The sequence below is a fragment of the Marmota monax genome, unplaced genomic scaffold (genome assembly GCF_021218885.2).
Source record: "Marmota monax isolate L192 unplaced genomic scaffold, Marmota_monax_Labrador192_F-V1.1 WCK01_AAM20220418_F8-fsc00020, whole genome shotgun sequence".
NCBI lineage: Eukaryota > Metazoa > Chordata > Mammalia > Rodentia > Sciuridae > Marmota > Marmota monax.
The window spans coordinates 17,303,493-17,323,023 of NW_026692912.1; the positions used below are offsets into that span (position 1 = coordinate 17,303,493).

Sequence of the window (19,531 nt, forward strand, 5' to 3'; positions counted from 1 at the left end):
CACCGTGAGGAGCCTTAGCTAGAGTGGGGAGTCTGATTTATGTTTCAGGAAGACTCCTGGCTTCAGGGTAGAAAAGGAGTACAAAGGGGTGAAGTGGGTGACAGGGGGACCTCAAGTCATGACTGCCTCTCTCTAGGGCCCCTGCTCACTCCAGCAGGGACAATGTCCCCCTTTCCTTTAGCATCTGCCTCCAATTCAGGCTTCACATGTGAGGGCCAGTCAGATGCTGAGTCCATACGTTCCCTGCCCTATGAAGACCTTCAGGGCTGGTGAGGAGGGGCAGCACCAAGCTGGCTTCCTGGCCCCTCCCTGCAACTTCAGCTACCAGGTGTCCGGGCCTGTCCTGACCAGGGTGGGAAGGTAGGGGTGGACAAGTGGGCCCCAGGAATAGTCTTGCTGTCAGCCATCTGGTGTCCATGTGTCCTGGGAGCAGTTCTGAGGCTCTGGGCAGCCCTCTGCTCAGCTTTTGAGCTGCTGTGTGAGAGTCAGCTTGGTAGGAGAGCCTCAACACCTGGATTCTGACTGACAGCAGGACCAGGGCTCCTGTACTGCACTATCAACTTTTGTCTGTGTGCTTGTACTGCCCCTCTGGACCACTTTCCTCACCTACAAGATGAGATTCTGACATGTACCCAGGAGGCTTGGGAGTTTCATATGATGATTTCAGCATTTAACAAAGTCAGACTCTTGTGAGCCCTGAGTGAACAGGGCTGTGCTGGTCATCTTCGTATTCTCTGATGGGCCTGATTGGAGTCCTTACTGGTTGTGTGACCTTGGGCAAGTTTCCTCCCTTGTTAGATGGGAATCATGCCGGCACGTATCGTGGGGAATTGTGGTTAACTCAGGTAAAGGGCTTGCAACCGTGCATTGGCGTGAGAGTATAAACCCATAGTAGTATTTTCCTACTTGAATATCTCAGAAGAACTCTATTTTTACTCTCATTACTAATGGTACCCTGGGGACCAGGTCCATATAGTACAATAATCCCCCCACTTCCATATAGTACAATAATCTGCTCCCTTTCCTTTCTGCTGCCCACTGATGCCAGTTAGAATCAAGCTAAAGCTCATTGCACCATATTGGGCACTGGGCATTGTGCCTCAGGACACCCCTGGGGTGTCTTAGGCCTCTTACCTTTCCACTGTCCCTGAACTGAGATGCCAGCATGCATTGACCCAAGTCCCAATGTGTCTTGGAAAGAGCCTGAGGACTGAGGACATCTGTGCCCACTTAATGGTCCCATCTCTGCACCTCAAAGCCAGAGATTTCTCCAGCTTTCATTTTCTGCCCTGTTCCTCATGCCCCAGCTCTGGACACCATCATAACCAGTTTTAACTGGTCTGTGCTTGGGCCAACCCCTCTGCCTTTCCCCTTAGCACAGGTATTAGCTATGGGAGTGTGCCTGCTAGCATTTCAGTCTGTTCCACCAAGTCTATTGAGGAATGAGATGAGGATTGTGTTCAGTGAATTGCTCAGCTGAGCCTTATACCTGGTGAGAGCCATGGGTCACTGTGGGCTGGAGTAGGCCATTTATTTATTCAGTCAACAAACATGGAATACCTTCTCTGTGCCAGCGGGGGCTGCTGAGGGAAGCCTGCCGAAATCACGGCTGCTTATCGACAAGCAGACGTGTTACTGGGTTTTCTTAGGTAGGTGATGTCAGCAAACTCTTCTCTGCAAGAAGAGCCAAGAGTGAAGTTATTTCTCCTCTTCCAGAAATTCCATATGATGCTTCCAGGTCTGGCAAAAGCATTCCCTCTGTTTAGAACCACCGAGCAGTAGCTTTCCAAGAGAATTCGAATGTAACATTTTAGTTAATCTGCAAACAACCCCGTGAGGAAGAGAGTATTAGATCCTTCCTACAGGCAAGGAAATGGAGGCCTGTTGACCTACCCAGGCCACCCGCTGAAGGATGACAGAACTGGGACTAGCCCAGCCCTCCCCACGGATGCTGACCTCCCCCCAAACCCTCCTGCCCCTAATCACTGTGATTCTTTTTCTCTTGAGACTCTAGTCCCTGGTGGAAAGAAACTAGTCTTCAAGAAAGAAGATCCCCTAGCTGAGTGGTGTGCACCTGTAGTCCCAGCTACTTGGAGGCTAAAGGTTTGAGGTCAGCCTCAGCAACTTGGCAAGATCCTGTCTCAGAATAAAATTAAAAATTAAAAAAAAAAAACCACTCTCTGACCACTCCTCATTCCAGATAGTTGGATAGCCTCCAAACTGATCCACACAGGGCTGGGGAGGTGGCTCAGTGGTAGAGCACTTGCCTAGCATGTGAAAGGTCCTGGGTTTGATCCTTAACACCACACACATGCAACACACACACACACACACACACCAAAAAAAATCAGCATGCATTTTTCCCCAAAACCTTTTTATTTTTTCTTTTTACCAAGGTAGTGTAGGTCTATTTTTAACAATTCAAACATTATTGGAATGTTTAAAAAATAAAAGTCACAGGTATTGCCCTCCCCCCGCCAAATAACAGCTGTTAACAATATGGGACATATTCTTCCAGTCTTTTCCTATGCAAATATTAATAACACACACACAAACCAGAATACTTGTTAGTATTCAAGCATGCCATACACCTTTTTTAAAAATTTAACACTATATTGAGGACGTCTTTCACTGCGGATTCATATGGCCTGCCTCATTTTTTCTAATAGGTACTCTGTTATAGATGCACTATAGTCCACAGTCTTTCCCTTTACTCCCCTTTGAATGGATATTTGAACTGCTGCTTTTTCCCTCTGGCAAAACAAACAAACAAAAAAAATTGCTAGAAGGATTCCTGACCCTTGTCTTCCACACTGCATACTTCTTTCTTGAAGTGCTTAATATGATTTCCACTGTGGATTTCCATAAATGACCATTCAATGTCTCTCTCCCCTACTAAACTCTGTAATTCTAAGGGAACCCAGGAGATACATCTGTGTGTTCATGAGAATATCTCAGAGCCTGGTTCTGTGCCTGGCATTCACTAGATCTCAATAGATCACTTTTCATGCACGATCAAAGGAACTGAATGGATCTGTCCATACTCATTTTCCTGTCTGGAGGGCATGCTCCTAAAAGGAGAAATGTCATGTCATATTGGAGGTGTTTATTATGGCCTACAAAGTTGCCATCTGAAAACAGTGAACTAATGTAACAGTGAACAAAAGGGCTGATTTCCTCACACTGCAAGAAAGACACTTCGGGAGGACATGAAAGTCCAGAGTTCTATTCCATTTCAGTCCCATGTAATGTGCTAGGAATCCAGGACTCTGCCCTTGAGGACTTGCCACTGAGAGAAGAAGGGAAGATAAAGCTGCTTTGCCCCATCTGGTGAAACAGCCTCTTCACAAGTCCAGCATAGGCAGCCCCTTGGCCTCCCAGCTACCTGGCAACATCAGGTAAAGACGAAGCCTTTGAAGTCTATGTCTTCCCTGCTAGCTCTATCTGGCTGTCATACTCTCTGAAAGGCAGGGCAGGGACAACGCCCAGACTAGTTTATATAGCTGTGATTATACAGGGCCAGGGCTTGTGCTGTGAGCAGAGTTAAGTGAACAAGGAGATGGCCCTGCACATCCTCTCTGCTTTGTCACCTAAAGGACGGCTTCATGGGATTTCTTATGTATGTATGTATGTGGGATGGAAATATTATAGATGCACAAGTATCTCATAGCCTGCTTTGTAAGTGTCTACCTGCAATGAATGGATGTGTGATGGGCACTATTCAGAGTTCCAGCAATGGCCAGCTAAGATCTATATCTAAAGTGCTCCTGAACTTTATATTTTAGAAGGAATTGGCAGATTACAGGAATATAAGCAAATAATTAAGTTAAATAGCATCTCTGGAAAATGCTTTGAGCAGAATAAAACAGATAATGGGATAGAGAGGGCCTTGGGAGTTCCTTTAGATGGAGTTGGCCATCCTGAGAAGGTAGCATTTGAACTGAGTTTAGAATGAGAAGAGGGAGCCAGCCCAGCAATGAACTGGCACTAGAATGGTCCAGGAGGAGGCAGGACAGCTGCACAGGTCCTGATGCAAGAATGAATTTGGTATGCTTGGTGAGCTAAAGGATCAGACCTGGAGAGAGTGACAAGGGCCAGCTGAGGCAGGGCTGTAAGCTTGGGGAAGGGTATAGACTTCCCCACCTCATATTGTCCAATCTGTATGCAAGTTATTGTTGAACCATCACTTAGTCACTCAGTTGGCCAGTTAACACTCCTTTTCTGCAGGGACTGGGGATATAGAGATGAATGAGACACAACTTCCACCTCACAGGGCTCATAGCCTAGTGGCCAAAATCAGTGTAGATGTACATACTTAAAAGCCAAAGCAACAAGCAGAGGGTTGTTCAAGGTGCTGGGAACCAAAGCAGGGAGGTGTTTTGATTTTTTTCCCCCTAAGGGGGAGGATCAGGAAAGATCTTCAAAATGCATGGTGTTTAAGTTGATCTTGAAATGCCAAGCACAGTGCTGGAACATGGAGGTGCTTAGTGTGTATTTGTTAAATAAAGAAAGGGAGAGGAGAAGGAAGAAGGAAGGATGGGAATTTGCAAATGCTAAAGAGACAGGGCATTTCAAGCAGAAGAAGTGGTAAATGCAGAGCTCTGTCCACCTGAAGCAGTGTGAAGGGTTGACTGGGCCTTCCAGGAGTCACAGGAGACTTCCCAGAGGTGACATGTGAGCAGAAGATATCCCACCTCCCATTCTGGAAGTATGAGACACCCATAGTAGATGCACAGTCAATGTTGAATCGATGGGTGTGGTGGTATTGAATGATATTTGCCAATAACTTCAGTCTCTGTGCTTTCCAGGCACAAGCTCAATTATACTTCTCTGCCACCTATAAAGTTAGGTGTGGTCATATGACTTGCCTTTGCCAGTATCATGGAACACACATGATGTGAGTCACCTGTGAGCAGAAATTTTAAGAGCTAGTGAATGATTTTATACCACATCCCTTTTCTCTACCTCAGCATCATAGAAATACAAAGAAGGAGCCTCCTTCAGCTTAGATCCCTGAGGGAGGATGATATAATGTTAAGATCTCCAGCCACCCATCATTGAGTATACAGGAAGAGTCACCATGTTCTGGGATGGTTGTTATTGCAGCAGCATAGGTCCTATGCTGACTTATAGAACAAGTGAGTGAATGGTACCCAGGGAAGATTTCTGAGTTAAGGCAGAAGCATGAGGCCCCTTTAGAAGTCACAGGTGTGGTGAGGCTGTCAAGGAATGAGTCATCCTGAAGCTCATTAAAAATATTTCTTGAGAAAAGAATATTGGGGCATGTTCTTAATTCAACCAGTCACAGGGAGCTGGCGTATCTCTCCAGCACACTGGTTTCTTCCACTGGCTTGAACTTCTCTTCTTTCCCAGGGACAGCACTTGGAGTTTCCTGTTATCACATCTATAGCCTTTGTTCATGCCACTGGGTCATTCATTCAGTCCCAAACATATCTTGCAACCTACTCTGGGCTGGATCTTGAGCTCAAGGCTGGGGAGATCAAGATGAGTAGGATTTGGCACCTGGTCTCAGGAATCTCAGAGCCTAAAGAATAACAGACATGTAAATAAATGCAAACACACCCCAACACACACACACACACACACACACACCCCTGAGCACCCTAAGTAGGAAATATTGAGCTGGCATCTTTGATGTTGAGCTAGGAGCTGAAGAGTAGGCAAAAGTTCATCAAATGAAAAAGACAGGAAGAATATTGCGCATGGCAGGATCAACATGTGCAATGCCACAGGTTCATGGCAGAGAAGGGGAACTCTCAAGTGGGCTGAGTGGCAGGGGTGGGGCTGGTGTTAGACATGGAGAGCTGGTGAAGGGCCTGCAGTGCCACACTGAAGGACTATGTCCTAATGTCCACAAAAAGCCAGCAAAAATGTTTGGGTGGAGGAGGGGTTGGGAGATGAGTTTTGCCTGTGGAAAGTATCAGGTTCCCAGTTTCCAGCTGGATGACTTTAGTTAAATGATGTGACCTCTATGAACCTCAGTTTCTTCATTTTGTAAAATGGGACTGACAATTGAGTACACTTCATAATGCCCTAAAGAGAAATATTCTAAGGAAAGCACTTAGCAAGCCTGGCGCATAGTAAGTCTCAGCAAATGATAGGTATGATCATTAGTCACAAAGTGTGACTTCATAAGGAACAAGAATGATGTGTGTACAGCCCTGGAAAGTAGGGAAGAATGTTACATTTTCCTAGCTATGTTGTAAACTCTTCGGATTCCCAGTGGGTCTTGAATCTTCTCAAAGACCTTCATCTCCCTGGGTGCTGGAGGGTGGACCAGCAAGGTGGATGGAAGGTTTGCTGCAAGCACATCTCCCTGAGCACAGGTCTCAGCTCTGTCTCACTCTGGCCATAAACCTGGGGACCAGGGATGGGCAGCTTTGATGTGCAGCTACAAAGGTCTGGCTGCCCCTGCCTGGATCAGCCAGGTCTCCGTAGGTGACGACACCCCAGCCATTTCCAAGGATGTCTTTAATAAAGGTTAATGGAGATGCCTGATTGTACTCTGAAAAGGCTCAAGAGTCACTTCTGGGATGAGCCTGGTTAATGTGGCCACAAAACAGACAGAACTTTGATCACATCCAAGTCAGGGAAGGATTTTCAGAAAGAGGGACGGTTAAGCTGAGACCTGAGGCACGCATAGTGGTTTTGTCAGTAGGTGGGGCTCAGAGAGGGAGAAGCAGAGGCAAAGGCCTGAGTGACAGCATATAGCTCAGAGAAGCTGGAGGAGGAGGAGCATGGAGGACAGAGAGTGGCAAGGCTGATGAGGAGTCAGGGGTCTAGTCACCTTCCCGAGAAGAAGTGCCCATCTAGATTGTTTTTAATTAGAGCATTATAATTATGCATAGTATTTGGGCTCCTTTTGACAAGATTATACATAGAAGGAATTTGATTTCAATCCCCTGTCCCCTTCTCTTTCCTTCCCTCCTCCATCCCCCTTTTCTCACTCGTCTACTGATCTTCCCTTCATTTCTTATTGGTTTTCAATTGGTACTTTTTACATACACATAAAGGAGTTATTCCTTTTGATACATTTATATATATATATATATATATATATATATATATATATATATATAGCATGATTCTACTCAATTCATTCCATATTTCTTTTCCTTTACTGTCTCTTTCTCATTCTCCTTCTTCTACTCCACTGATCTCCCCTGTATCTTTAGGATATCTGATCCCCCCGCTGCCTTCTCTCCCTTATTTTGCTTTAGCTTCCCCATATCAGAGAAAACATTTGACACTTGATTTTCTGAGTCTGACTTATTTCTCTTAGCATGATCCCACCTAGATGTTTTTAAATATTTTTTAGTTGTAGATGAGCGTAATAACTTTTATTTTATTTATTTATTTTTATGTGGTGCTGAGGATTAAACCCAGGGTCTTGGGAGTGCTAGGCAAGCTCTCTACCACTAAGCTACGACCGCAGCCCCCACGTGGGTTTTTTAATGACTCAGAGTCCCAAATGTCCTTCCTGGCAGGGAAGAGGATTTCTGTAGATTTGATGTCATAGGGATTTCTGTACCCCCAGCCCTCCTGAGTAGTTTACCATTAGAAGACCAGAAAGGAGGAACTCTGAGGCTGGGAGGGAGGCAACCCCTACTCTTAGAAAGCTCCAGAGTGAAACCAGATGTGGTCACATGTGTTGGTAATCCCAGATAGTTGGATGACTGGGACAGGAGGGCTCCAAGTTTGAGGCTAGCCTTGACAATTTAACAAGACTCCCTGTCTCTAAATAAATAAATAAAAGGGCTGAGGATGTAGCTCTTTGGTAGAGTGCCCCTAAGTTCAATCTCCAGTATCATAGAGAAGAATAAGAAAAGGGCAGGGGGGGAGAAGAAAGCAAGCTCCAGAGGGAGGTAGAGTATCCGCTGGGTCCTGGGCTGGAAGCCAGGGCTGGACAAAATGCTTTGCCTCTCTGAGCCAAAGGTTATTTTGTTTGAATGAAAAAAACGTCACATGTAAGTGCCCTGGAAATGCTTACACTTTTATTTTCTCCTGGAAAAAGGAGCTTACTTTGCCCAAAAGGGCCCACTCAGGATGGAATAAAACATTGATTGGACATGCTCAGATTCCACACAACTCCCAGCAGGCGGAGAAGCTGTCCCAGGGACTTTCTAAGATGAAAGGGTGTCCTCGATGAGGATGGCTCCCCACTGGTGCAGGTTCCCTGCCTGCCTCTGGCTGCCTCTCCACTCTGCCCAGAGGTCAAGCGTGCCAAGGGCTTCAGCTCTTCCCACTTCTCCACTCCACCTCTACACCAAGGAGAGTTTAAGGAGCCAGGCGCTGTCACCCCTGGGCTGAGTGTTCCTTGGCACTTGAACACTGAGTGTTCAGTGCCTGGGTTTGAGCTACTTTCTAGCCGTACAGCCTGGGGAAGGCTCAGTTTCCTCACCTGGAAAATGGAATGATTCCACTGTGACTGTTGCAGAGGACCCTATGATGACAAGTGGGCTGTGTTCTGCAAGTGGCCTGAGGCCCCATGAGCACACCGTGAAGATTGTGGACCATTGTTTTTCATTTTTGTTTTGTAGTCTAGGAAGAATTTTTATTAGAATTAGGCAAAAATGTCAGCTTTGGCTTTTTGTGATTAAAATACACATAACATAATATTTATCTTTTAACCACTTTTAAATGTACAGTCCAGTGGCATCCTTCCCTCTCTCACCATGCATCCCACTATTTTTTTTAAATCCTCCCAAATGGAAACTCTGCATCCATTGAACAGAGGCTCCTCATTCCTCCCTCCCTGTGGCCCCTGGTGACCACCACTCTGCTTTCTCCATGAACTTGACTCCTCTCTGTACCCCACATAAGTGGAATCAGAGCATTTGTCTTTTCATGACAAGTTTATTTCACTTAGCATAAAGTCTGCAAGATTAACCCATGTTAGGGCATATGTCAGAATTCCCTTCCTGTTTCCAGGGGAATAATATTTTATTATATGTATAAACCACATTTTGTTTATCCATTCATCTATCAGTGGACACAGTATTCTTCTACCTTTGGCTCTTGAGAATAATCCCAATAGGGACAGGTATGCAAATACCTGTTTGAGTCTCTGCATTCAATTATTTTGTATTTATATCTGAGAATGGAATTATCGAGTCACATTGTAGTTCTATTTAACTTTTGTAAAAGAAGTTTTTTTTTTTTTTTGTACCGGGGATTGAACTCAGAGGCACTCAACCACTGAGCCACATCCCCAGCCCTATTTTGTATTTTATTTAGAGACAGTGTCTCACTGAGTTGCTTAGTGCCTGGCCGATGCTAAAGCTGGCTTTGAACTCGAGATGCTCCTGCCTCAGCCTCCCCAGCTGCTTAGGGGATTACAGGCATGAGCCTGGCTGTACAATAAGTCTTAAAGCCTTCATTTCTTCAGCTTAAAAAGGAGCACCATGGGCAGGTGAGGGGCTCTTCTTTTGCCCCTCCTCCCTCACCCAGACTCTGGCCATTGCCTTCTTGGTCACCCAACCCAAGTCTCCTCTGAATAGCACTGGCCTCCACTGTGGTAGTCCTAGTTGGGTGTGCTCCTGGCCCTTCATGGACACAGGCATCCATTCATCCTTAGTGGGGCAGCTCTTACTTCTAGTTCTTATTTCAGAGAGGAATTTGGAGGCTATTTCCTGCTTCCTGGAAGTCCTAGATGAGGCAGAAGCACTGGCACCTTGGAGTACTACCATCAGGGAGGACACTGCCAGTCCTGGAGATTCCAGCCCACGGGTGTCTTCCCAGCTCCACTGCTCCATCCCCAAGGGTCTGCATCCAGGCAGACTAGTGTCCTGGTTACAAGCATGAGCTTTGAGATCAGATAGATGTGGGCTTGGGTCCTGACGCTGGCAATAACTAGGTGTGTGCTTCAGGAGGACATTCCTTTCCTCTGAGCCTCAGTTTCCTCATTTATGGAAGGGGATAATAACAAACTCTATTAATGGAAGAATCGAGCTACCACATGACATCCTCAAGCCTTTTGCCTGGTACAGAGTCATGGTCACCCAAAGGGTTGACATGACCATGGTCATCACCTGGCCCGGCACAGGACTGAAGGAAATGGAACTCCCATATCCTAGGGTAGAGGCACAGTGAGGTAATTATGAACAGAGTCCTCAGGGTCCCAGGTGAAGACACTCAGGAAGAGATTCCAGGTTGGCCAACCAGCCTTCCCTTCCTCATGGGTCTATTATCATTTGAATTTCCTTTCCTTATTATGTACCCCAGGAAGGAAAATCAGCACATATTTGTAGAATACAATTACACAGGTGTTTTTGGTCTGGTGGTTATTTCCCTTGCTAGTTGTGGAGGATTAAATGGTGATCCATGTCCTGGAACTTGTGAATGAGACCTCATTAGGAATAAGGATCTCTGCATACATAATTGAGGATCTTGAGATGGGATTTCACAGATGGATCCTAAATCCTTATAAGAGACAGATGAGGAGATGATGAAGACACAAAGGAGGAGAAAGCTATGTGAACCTGGAGGCAGACATTGGAGTTGTGCCGCTCCAAAGCAAGGAACACCTGGACTCACCTGAAGGAGAATTCTTCAAGAACCCTCCCTTGGTGCTGGGGATGCTACTCAGTGGTAGAGCATGTGCAAGGCCCTGGATTCCATCCTCAGCATGGGGAGGGGAAAGAAATCACCCTTAAATCTTTTAGAGGGAATGCATCCCTGCTGATACCCTAATATTGGACCCCTGGCCTCCAGAACTGTGATAGAATCAACTTTTGCTGTTTTAAGCCCCCAAGTTCGGGGCAATATGATGTGACAGCCCTAGAAAATGAATATACAGGTGGAGGCCCTCAGCTCCACTCTTCGTCATAAGCCCTCTTAAGGACAGCCAGGCCGGCCTCCCCACTGGCCTCACTGCCTTTAGGCTCACTCCCTCTAGCCCCTCTGCGACACCAGGGCTGCCAGAGTGATGTTACTTAAACGCATGACAGTGTCACATTACTGTTTGAAGCCTCTACCAGTTAGAACTCTTTCCAAGTGACACAAAACCTAACTCAAACTGGCTTAAACAAAAAGGAATTTATTGGCTCATGAAATCAAAAAGGCCAGGGGCTAGGGCTGGCTCCGTCTTGGCTGGATTTGGGGCTCATATGATGTCACTGGAACTCATTTTGCTCCATCGTGCTGCCTTCTGCTGTGTTGGCTTTGGTCTCAGAATCCCCACGGTAGTGAGATAGTGACAGAAGCCCCAGCTCCTGCATCCTGTCAGATTAGAGACCAGCAGAAAGGAGTAAAGACCTTTCCTGGTCCTCCAGCCAAAGCCTGGACTGGCTCCCATTGGGCAGGATTGTCCATCCCTCAACCAATCACTCGACCCTCAACCAATCACTCGACCACAGGAGTGAAATGCACTGATTGGCTTAGGAATGGGTCATGTGCTCCAGTCCCTGGAGACATGGGTGAGTAGCCCCTACCAGAACCATGTGGTCAGAGAGGAAAGAAGGAGAAAAGTGATAAGACACAATCCAAAAAGAAAAGTCCCACCTCCCCAATTCCCTAAGCATAGCAAATACATTGGGAGCAGCAAAATAATAATAATAATAACTACTACTATTATTATTAAATATAATTTAACAATCAGTGTGTTTACCCAAATGTTCTCCAATGGACCCAGATGTAATTTGAATTTCAGCCTCACCTTGATCCCAACTTGCTTGATATCCCCAGGTGTATCCTGCCATTTTTTGCCAATGCACCTTTGCTCATGGTGGTCCACTCTGCCTAGAACATTCTTTTCTTCTCCCCCTCCTCATTATGTCACTTATTTCCAGTTCTCCTTCAGGCCTGGAGATGTAGCATAGTGGTAGAGCACTTGCTTAGCAAATTGATACCCAGGTTCTAATCCCCAGCACTGCAAAACTGCAAAAACAAACAAACAAACAAAAACTTTGCTCAGTGGAAGGTTTTGGTTTTGTCTCCACCCTGGGTCTGAAAGCATCCTCAAGTTCATTATCATGTCCTTTAACCCCTTGGATTGAACTTGACTGTTAATGAGTCTGTTTCCCCTACTGAATTTGGTGCACATCATAAGAGCAGGGGGTTATTTTGGTTTTACTTAACAAACACATAAAGCCTTTTCCAAGGTCCAACCACCATTCTAAGCTCTTTACAAATATTAACTCATAATAAACATGAGGTTTGTATTATTATTAACCCTACTTTAAAGATGGAGAAACAGGGGCTCAAAGATGTCACATCTTTTTTAATTTTTTTTTAATATTTATTTTTTAGTTTTTGGCGGACACAACATCTTTTGTTTTTGTATGTGGTGTTGAGGATCGAACCCGGGCCACACGCATGCCAGGCGAGCACGCTACCACCCGAGCCACATCCCCAGCCCACAAAGATGTCATATCTAATTCAACCACATATTTGCCAAGCCAAACCCAGGCCTAAGCTCAGGGTGGGTATTCGATGGTAGGGCTGGGGCTCAATGGTAGAGTACTTGCCTAGCACGTGCAAGGTCCTGGGTTCCAACCCCAGCACCAAAAAGAAGAAAAACAAAAATGTGTCTTTCAGGTTGTTTCCTGTAGTCTCTGTTCCCAACTCACCAAGAGGTCATATCTTCAGATTTTCCCATTTCCCAAAGTGGCCTGCATTCTGGGCCTTCTGAGTTGGAAGGGGGTGTGCTGAGGTGGCTGCAGCCAGAGCAACCCGAGCTGGCCTCCCTTTGGCTCTGCAGTTGATGACCAGGGTGCCATGACGAAAGGTCCCAATCTAGACCCTTTAAGCCTATGAAATCCTTGTGGATGGAGGATGAGCCAGGGAGACCCCAGGTGGCCTCCCTTATCAACCCTGTGTTCCCAGAGCCCAGTCCAGGGTCCATCCTCATGGTCATTAACCTGCCTGTGCTCCTGAGGAAGCACAGTGGCTTTTAAAAAACATGGTCAGTCCTCACAGGAGGGAGTAGCTCACTAAGAATGACCAGCTTCCACTTCCGTGGCTCTGCAGCATTCGCGCATCTGCCTCTCTCCTTCCTCCATTGCCCTGCCAGGGCTGCCCGCTTTCTCTGTCTCAGAGGCTCTCGCTTGGTCTCACCCCATCTCACCCTCTCTGCCTCAGTTGGCTTCCTTTCCTTGTTCCTGTTCTGGGTCTTTTCTCTGTCTCTTCCTGCTGAACTCTTCTCTACTGTATCCCCTGGGGTGTGTATACCTGTCATGTCCCTTCATGTTCCCTGGATAGCTGTCTGTTTTTCAGTCTATTTCACCCCATCTTTGGTTACCTGGGCTGTCCAGAAATGGGCCTGGGACCTCTTGTTTTCTCAACACCTTGAGAGAAGCCCCAGCAACCCCCGTCCCAAGACTCCTCCCATCCTCTGAGCCTCCCGTTGGCTCTTCTTGATCCAGAGGGCGCCTCTATCCAGCCCAGGGAGCAGGAACCCTCAGAGCCATACAGGCAGGGTTGCTGGCTGCTGCCCCAAGGACCAGGTCTCCATAGTTTCTCTTAATGACTGTGCCTTCAGTGACACATTCATTATTCCTGTTTGGTCGCTTCTAGTCAAAACTGATTAGTTACACTTACCACTGCAAAGATTTAATGATTTTATTGTTTATCTTCAATTTATTTTGATTAACATCTCCGTTCTTTTCATTGCAAGTGCAATTAGGTGCAATCTAACAGCGACTACTTTAATTTTGTTGAAATTAAGATGAATAAGTGACGGCTTATGGTGCTTTGTTTAACAAATAAATCATAGTTAAGAGGAGTGTATTAGTAATAAATGAAAAAAGACAGCTTAATTAAAATGCACAGAGCCAGCCTCTTGATGTACATCCAAAAACCAAATCTGAATTCCAAAAACCAGAGAGAGCTGAGGATTAGGAAGACCCTCGCTGCCTCTCGAAATGGTGATCAGAGAATGATAGACAGTGTGGTTTGGTTTTGAGGATGCTCTGTGGACGACAAGAACAAGGAGCATGTTATGATCCTTTTGAGATGGTCGCACCTTGTTAGCAAAAGCCACCACCAGGGGAACCCAGGTAGAGGCAGATGTGGGAGAACACAGGAGAAGAGGCCTCATTCCCTGAGGAGGATGCTTGTACCATAAATTCACCCTGGGAACCACCGGAAGCAGGGGACAGGTCCCTCCACCACTGAATCTGGGGAGGAGCAGGTTGCCCTGCTGGGGAGCCCCTCTCGAAGCCTAGGACCCCAGGGCAAGTGTCTCAGTGAGATCTCCTCCCCGCTGGGCTGAGAGGGACTTCCCCATCTCTTGATTTGGAAACAAAGTGCAAAAAGTCAGCCCTGGAAAGTTTCCCGTGTGAAGTTTAAAAGCGCCTGTGCTGGAGAGGCTGGCTTTGAAGCAGCTCGCTGGGCCCCTCAGCAGGCTCCTGTGAGTCAGAAGACTGGCCTCGTCTCAGATCCGCAGTGCCTGCCTCCGCAAGGCTGGGAAATGGGAATTGTTTTTAAGTTGAAAAATTACTCATGGAGCTCACTCCTTTGCCACGGCACTTCTTTTGTTCTCAGTCATCTCCTTCCTCTGCCTTCTCCTCCTCTTTTGCTTCCTTCTTCTAGTGAAGAGCAGGCAGACCCGAGTTCAAACCTGAGTTCAGGCTCTTACCGGCTGTGTGACCTCAGGCCAGTGACTTAACCTACTGGACTTCCTCAGAAAAGGGTGGGTAATGGTACCCATGAGAGTTGGTGCTATGAAGGTTGACAGAGTAACTGCACCAGCCTGGCTCAGAGGAGCAGCTCAGGAAACATTCAGACCCTCCCTCTCTCCAGACCCCTCCCAGCTCTTCCTGGCTAGATCTTCTTAGGCAAATCTCCTCTTTGGCTTCCTTCACTCCTACTCACCCTTCAGCCTTCTGCACTTTAACTTCACTTTTCCTTTTCATTCTCTCAATATGTGTTACTGAGTACCTGCCTTGGGCCAGGCAAACCTTAGGGACCACTGTGCTAGGTAAGTGAACTCAGGACGGACCTGACCTGCCCTCAGAGTTTTTAGTCTCATGCCTCAAGTCCCCTGCGGGTGACTCCCTCTTAATGGTCATCATCATCCTATGTGTTCTAAGGTGTCTTCCCCACAAATTGAGTGCTGTGTGACAGCAGGGGTGAGTTGCCAAGGTAGGCAATGCCACTTCAGGGTGGGCAGTTCTGGACCAGAGACGGGGAGAGGGACAAGAGATGGCAACCCCCAAGATGGACCAAAAGAAAATGACATGTCTAGGGATTGAACCTGGCTTCTTCTGTCTAGTTCAGAAAAGGACAAATCAGGCCCCATGTGGTTTAGGGTTAAGAAGAGCTGTTCCTTTGACTGAGACCCAGACTCCTCCACTTGGTCTAGAAGAACCACCCCTTCCAGGTTTGGCCCTGCCTACCTTCCCAGCCTCTCCCATGTCCCCAGCCATACTGGCCTTCCTACTGGTCATGCTCCCCACTTCCTCTACCAGGAACACTCTATCCACCACCCCTTTTAGCAGTCCCTTCTACTTCCTGCTAACTACAGCCTTATGCCCATACATGACTTCAGGTCTCAGCTTTTTTTTTTTTTTTTAAAGAGAGAGAGAGAGAGAGAGAGAGAGAGAGAGAGAGAGAGAGAGAGAGAGAGAGTTTTAATATTTATTTTTTAGTTTTTGGCAGACACAACATCTTTGTTTGTATGTGATGCTGAGGATCGAACCTGGGCCAAACGCATGCCAGGCGAGCACGCTACCGCTTGAGCCACATCCCCAGTCCAGGTCTCAGCTTTGATGACAACACATCTTGAGAAAAGATCTTCCAGGGCTGGGGTGGTGGCTCAGAGGTAGAGTGCTTGCCTGGCACGTGTGAGGCCCTGGGTTCAATTCTCAGCACCACATACAAATAAATAAATTAAATAAAGGTCCATCAATGACTAAAAAAAATTTTTTTTTAAAAAAAAGAGAAAAGATCTTCCAGGGAATAGGGCAGCTTCCCTGGATTGATCTCATCATGGCACTAATCCTTCATGGCACTTGTACAACTGTCATGAAATAATATGTCATTGTAGTTTAGTTTGCCTCCCCAACTACAATGTAAGTTGCATGAAGGCAGACAGCAGACGTGCCTGCCTTGTGAATTGCTCTTTCTTCCTCAATGCCAAGCAAAGAACCTTAATAGAAACTAGACAGAATAAATAACCTTCTACAAGCTGGGCACGTTATGCACACCAAGGATGATCCAAACCACAGTCCTTAAAAGGAAGGTGGTCATTGTTTCCATTTCACAGATGAGGAAACTTAAGCTTAGAATGGTGTGACTCACCCAAGTAGGTGGTCTTGAACTCACCAGTTTGACTCTGAAGCCACACTCCGTCCAGGAGCTTAAAAGCCAATCCTAGTGTGGTGGTGGGAGGAAGAGCAGAATTTCTCCTGCTTGGGTCTAAGGACAGAAGAGAGAGTTGCCCCTCTGCTTACTGTCAGTCAACCAGGAAGGAACCAGCAAGTGACAGGGCCTGAGGTGTTAGATCCAGTTCTGGGGTGTGGCCAACCACAACCTGGGGAGAGGTCAACCACAGACACTTCTCAGGAGGGGCTTTGGGGACCCCAGAAGAAATCACCCTTATTCTCCCTGCAGAGTTGGCCTTTGGTCCTTGCCCTCTGGGCTGAAGACAGGGGTCATGTGGAGGACCCATGGCACCCAGTATGCCCTGGTCGCCAGGCAGCTGCCACATTTGACTGCTGCATTTGAGTAATGTGCAAGCTTCAAGAGGGGGGACCAGAGTCACTGAGCGCCTCCTGAGCCCCCTCCTCCACGCTCCTTACAACCATCCCACCAAGAGCTGCTTATTAGCTCTTCTTAAAGATAAGGAAACTGCAGCCTGGAGGGAAGAAGTGACTCCTTCGAGGTCCCAGAGCAGGGAAATGGCTTATGCTGGCTGTTCAGAATAGGGACAGAGGAAGCGATAGCGAGTCCTCTTGAGCAAAAGGGGGAAAGGGTGGCAAGTGAGGGGAGATAGAAAGAAATGAGAGGAGGGAGAAAATGGTGAGAGCGAGGAGCCCAGGGTAGGAGAATCCGCCCCACAGAGAGAAAGAGAAGCGCAGTGAGGAAGAGCTGAGGATCGGGGAGAGACTGAGGCGGGAGAGGAGACCGAGAGCGCCACAGGGACAGGGGATGGAGAGGCTCCGAGGGAGGCGGGCAGAGCCGGCCGGAGAGCCCCGCGGCCGGAGCCAGTGACAGTCACAGGCGGGGGCGGGGGGCGGCGAAGAGCGCGGAGCGGGCGCGGGACGGCGGCAGGCGGGCGGGGCGGGGAGGCCGAGGGACGCGGCGCGGCGCGGCCGCCTCCTCCCGGCTCCGCCGCCGCCGCCCCCGCCCCGGCCGCCCGCGCCCGCCCGCAGCCTAATGACCGCGGCGCAGCCTGCGCCCCGGCCCGCGCCCACTCGAGGCGGCCGTCAGCTGGCAGCGCAGGGCGAGCAGGGACGGCGCGCCGCAGCCGGGGTGGCAGCTCCCCCGGCTCGGCGGGCCCTGATTGATTTGTCAGCGGAGGCGAGAAAACAGCCCCTCTGATCCGCGCGCCTCTCCGGCTCCCGGGCCGGCCCTGCAGGCTGGAGCGCCCCGCCGGCCCCGGGAGGGAGCTCCCTGTCCCCCGGCCCGGGCCCCGGCGTCCGTCCCCGGCCCCCCACAGCCCGCGCCTCCGCCGGCTCGGCCCGGCCCGCCCGCAGGCCCTGGGGCTGCCAAGTGCCCCGTCGCCCCCCCTGGGCACCGTGCCAGCGCCCCCGGCCCTCACCCTGCCGCTCCCCCCGAGCCCGGCGCCCCCGCCCCCCGCCCCCCGGCCCTGGCCCGGGGCCGCCCGCAGAGCCGGCCACACCCGCTACAGAGGGCTCGGAAAGGTAAGCAGGCGCCTCGCGCGCCCCGGGGCCGCGAGGGCTGCGCGGGGGACGCGGTAGGGCCACCGTGGGCACCCGCGGACCCGCACCGGGGTCTGCTTCTGCCACGGAGCCGGGAACCCGCGAGGGCCCGCCGGGGCCGGGAGGGCTTCGGGCGAGTTGGAATTGTGTAGCGAGGACTGGTGGAAATTGGGTGATAGTTACCAGTCTTCCTGTCCTGGGAGTGGGGGGTTCGCTCTTGGGTTAAGAGATCTTCTGTCCGTATGTTTTATCTTCTAAGGAATTCTCTTCCTCTCTTGCCATCCTCTCTGGCTCTGAAGGCATCATTTTCCTGTCTCTTTTGAGGGGTTACGTCTTTGCTTTGCTTGTCCCTCAAGCAGGGAGACTCTTTGCATTCCTCCCCCCAGTTAGCTATATTCTCTCTCTCCCCCATTTAGAAAGATTTTCTCCCTCTTTCTCACTCCCCAATTTAGAAAGAAATTCTCTCCCCACAATTTACAACCATCTTATTCTGGCTCACTCTCCCATGCTGAAGACTAGACCCACTTCTCTGTTGCCCTTTTACCCCCACTTAATGCTAGGTGTGCAGATTCAATTTGAGTCTTGCACTGGGAAGGGGGACCTGGTGTTTTTCTGGTGCAGGGGCCAGCTGGGGGCACGGGGTCCTCACCCAAAGCAGAGTACCATCAATCCATCTCTGCCTCTGAGAGCACCTGCCCAGTCTCAGCCCAGGTGTGGGGGGCATCTGTTTCCAAGGGGCAAGAAGAGAAGAATTTACCCTGAAACAAAGAATTAAAGCCTACGTAGACTGTCCCAGCCTCTTCCAAGGGAGAAGAATCCCAGTTTCTGGGCTGAGGGGCCATATCTAACCCCCCTCCCCCACCCTTTTAACTTTAAAATAGTTTAATGAACACACAGAGAGAAATCATTTTTTTTCCTGCGTGGTGAGCAGTCTACAAAGAGAAATGGGAAAGGAGGGAGAGAGCTTTAACTCTGATCCCCGCAATTAGTTCCCTGGGATTGGGGGGGGGGACCGGGAGCCTCAGTTCTTCAGATACAAAAGCATTTAGATCGCTTTAGACCGGTTAATCCTGAGTCTGGCTCGGGTCTCTTTTGTTTCCCAACTCCATTGTGGGTTTTGTGTAGTTTCTCTCTGTTCGCGTGATTGACTAGCCAATGGATGGTAATTATCCAAATGTCCCCTCTGTCCTTTGACTGACTTCTCTGTATTATGGGCAACTGTCATGCATTCTGTCATTCCATATCATATTACACATATTATCATATGAAGTCGCCCCTTAAAAGGAGGGAGCTTCAGCCCAGATGCTGCTGCTTTTAGAAGGAAGGGCCCCCGAATAATTTGTTCGTGCGCAGTTAGGAATACAGAACAGGGGACGCCCAAGATGGGAGGTTCTGCAGGTAATTTGTTTTTCTGACTGGGGTGGGGGTGGTCTCTAGGGTTGGGGTTATAAGAACTTCTGTGAGGAGCTTGGCATAGATTTGCCAATTGTATTCTGGTCAGACCCTTGGAGTGGTTCTGAATAGATCTGGGGTACCTTATGGAGAAAGTTGAATTGGTTTTTTGACCTCAGCATATCAGAAAAAAATTGCAGGATTGGTGCCTTTTGGGGGTACAAAATCTTAGTGGCACATGCTCAATGTACCAGTCCTTGGGATCCCAAAATACACCTCTTCTACCTGTGGCC

General features: G+C 48.6%; 1 protein-coding gene and 1 long non-coding RNA gene across 2 annotated transcripts in view; one reads left to right on the forward strand and one right to left on the reverse strand.

Moving 5' to 3' along the window:
• Nucleotides 1-11,689: 11,689 nt before the first annotated feature.
• LOC131424442 (uncharacterized) lies at nt 11,690-18,219 on the reverse strand. The gene is made up of 3 exons (XR_009227441.1): nt 18,030-18,219; nt 16,288-16,495; nt 11,690-11,898 (listed from the first exon to the last, which is right to left on the reverse strand). It is a non-coding gene; the product is annotated as an uncharacterized LOC131424442 (long non-coding RNA).
• The window catches only part of Lhx2 (LIM homeobox 2), a 29,282-nt gene continuing 27,509 nt past the window's right edge, over nt 17,759-19,531 (forward strand). The window contains exon 1 of the mRNA XM_058581728.1: nt 17,759-17,828. The gene's annotated coding sequence lies outside the window, so the exon portion shown is untranslated. The remainder of the gene's footprint in view (nt 17,829-19,531) is intronic.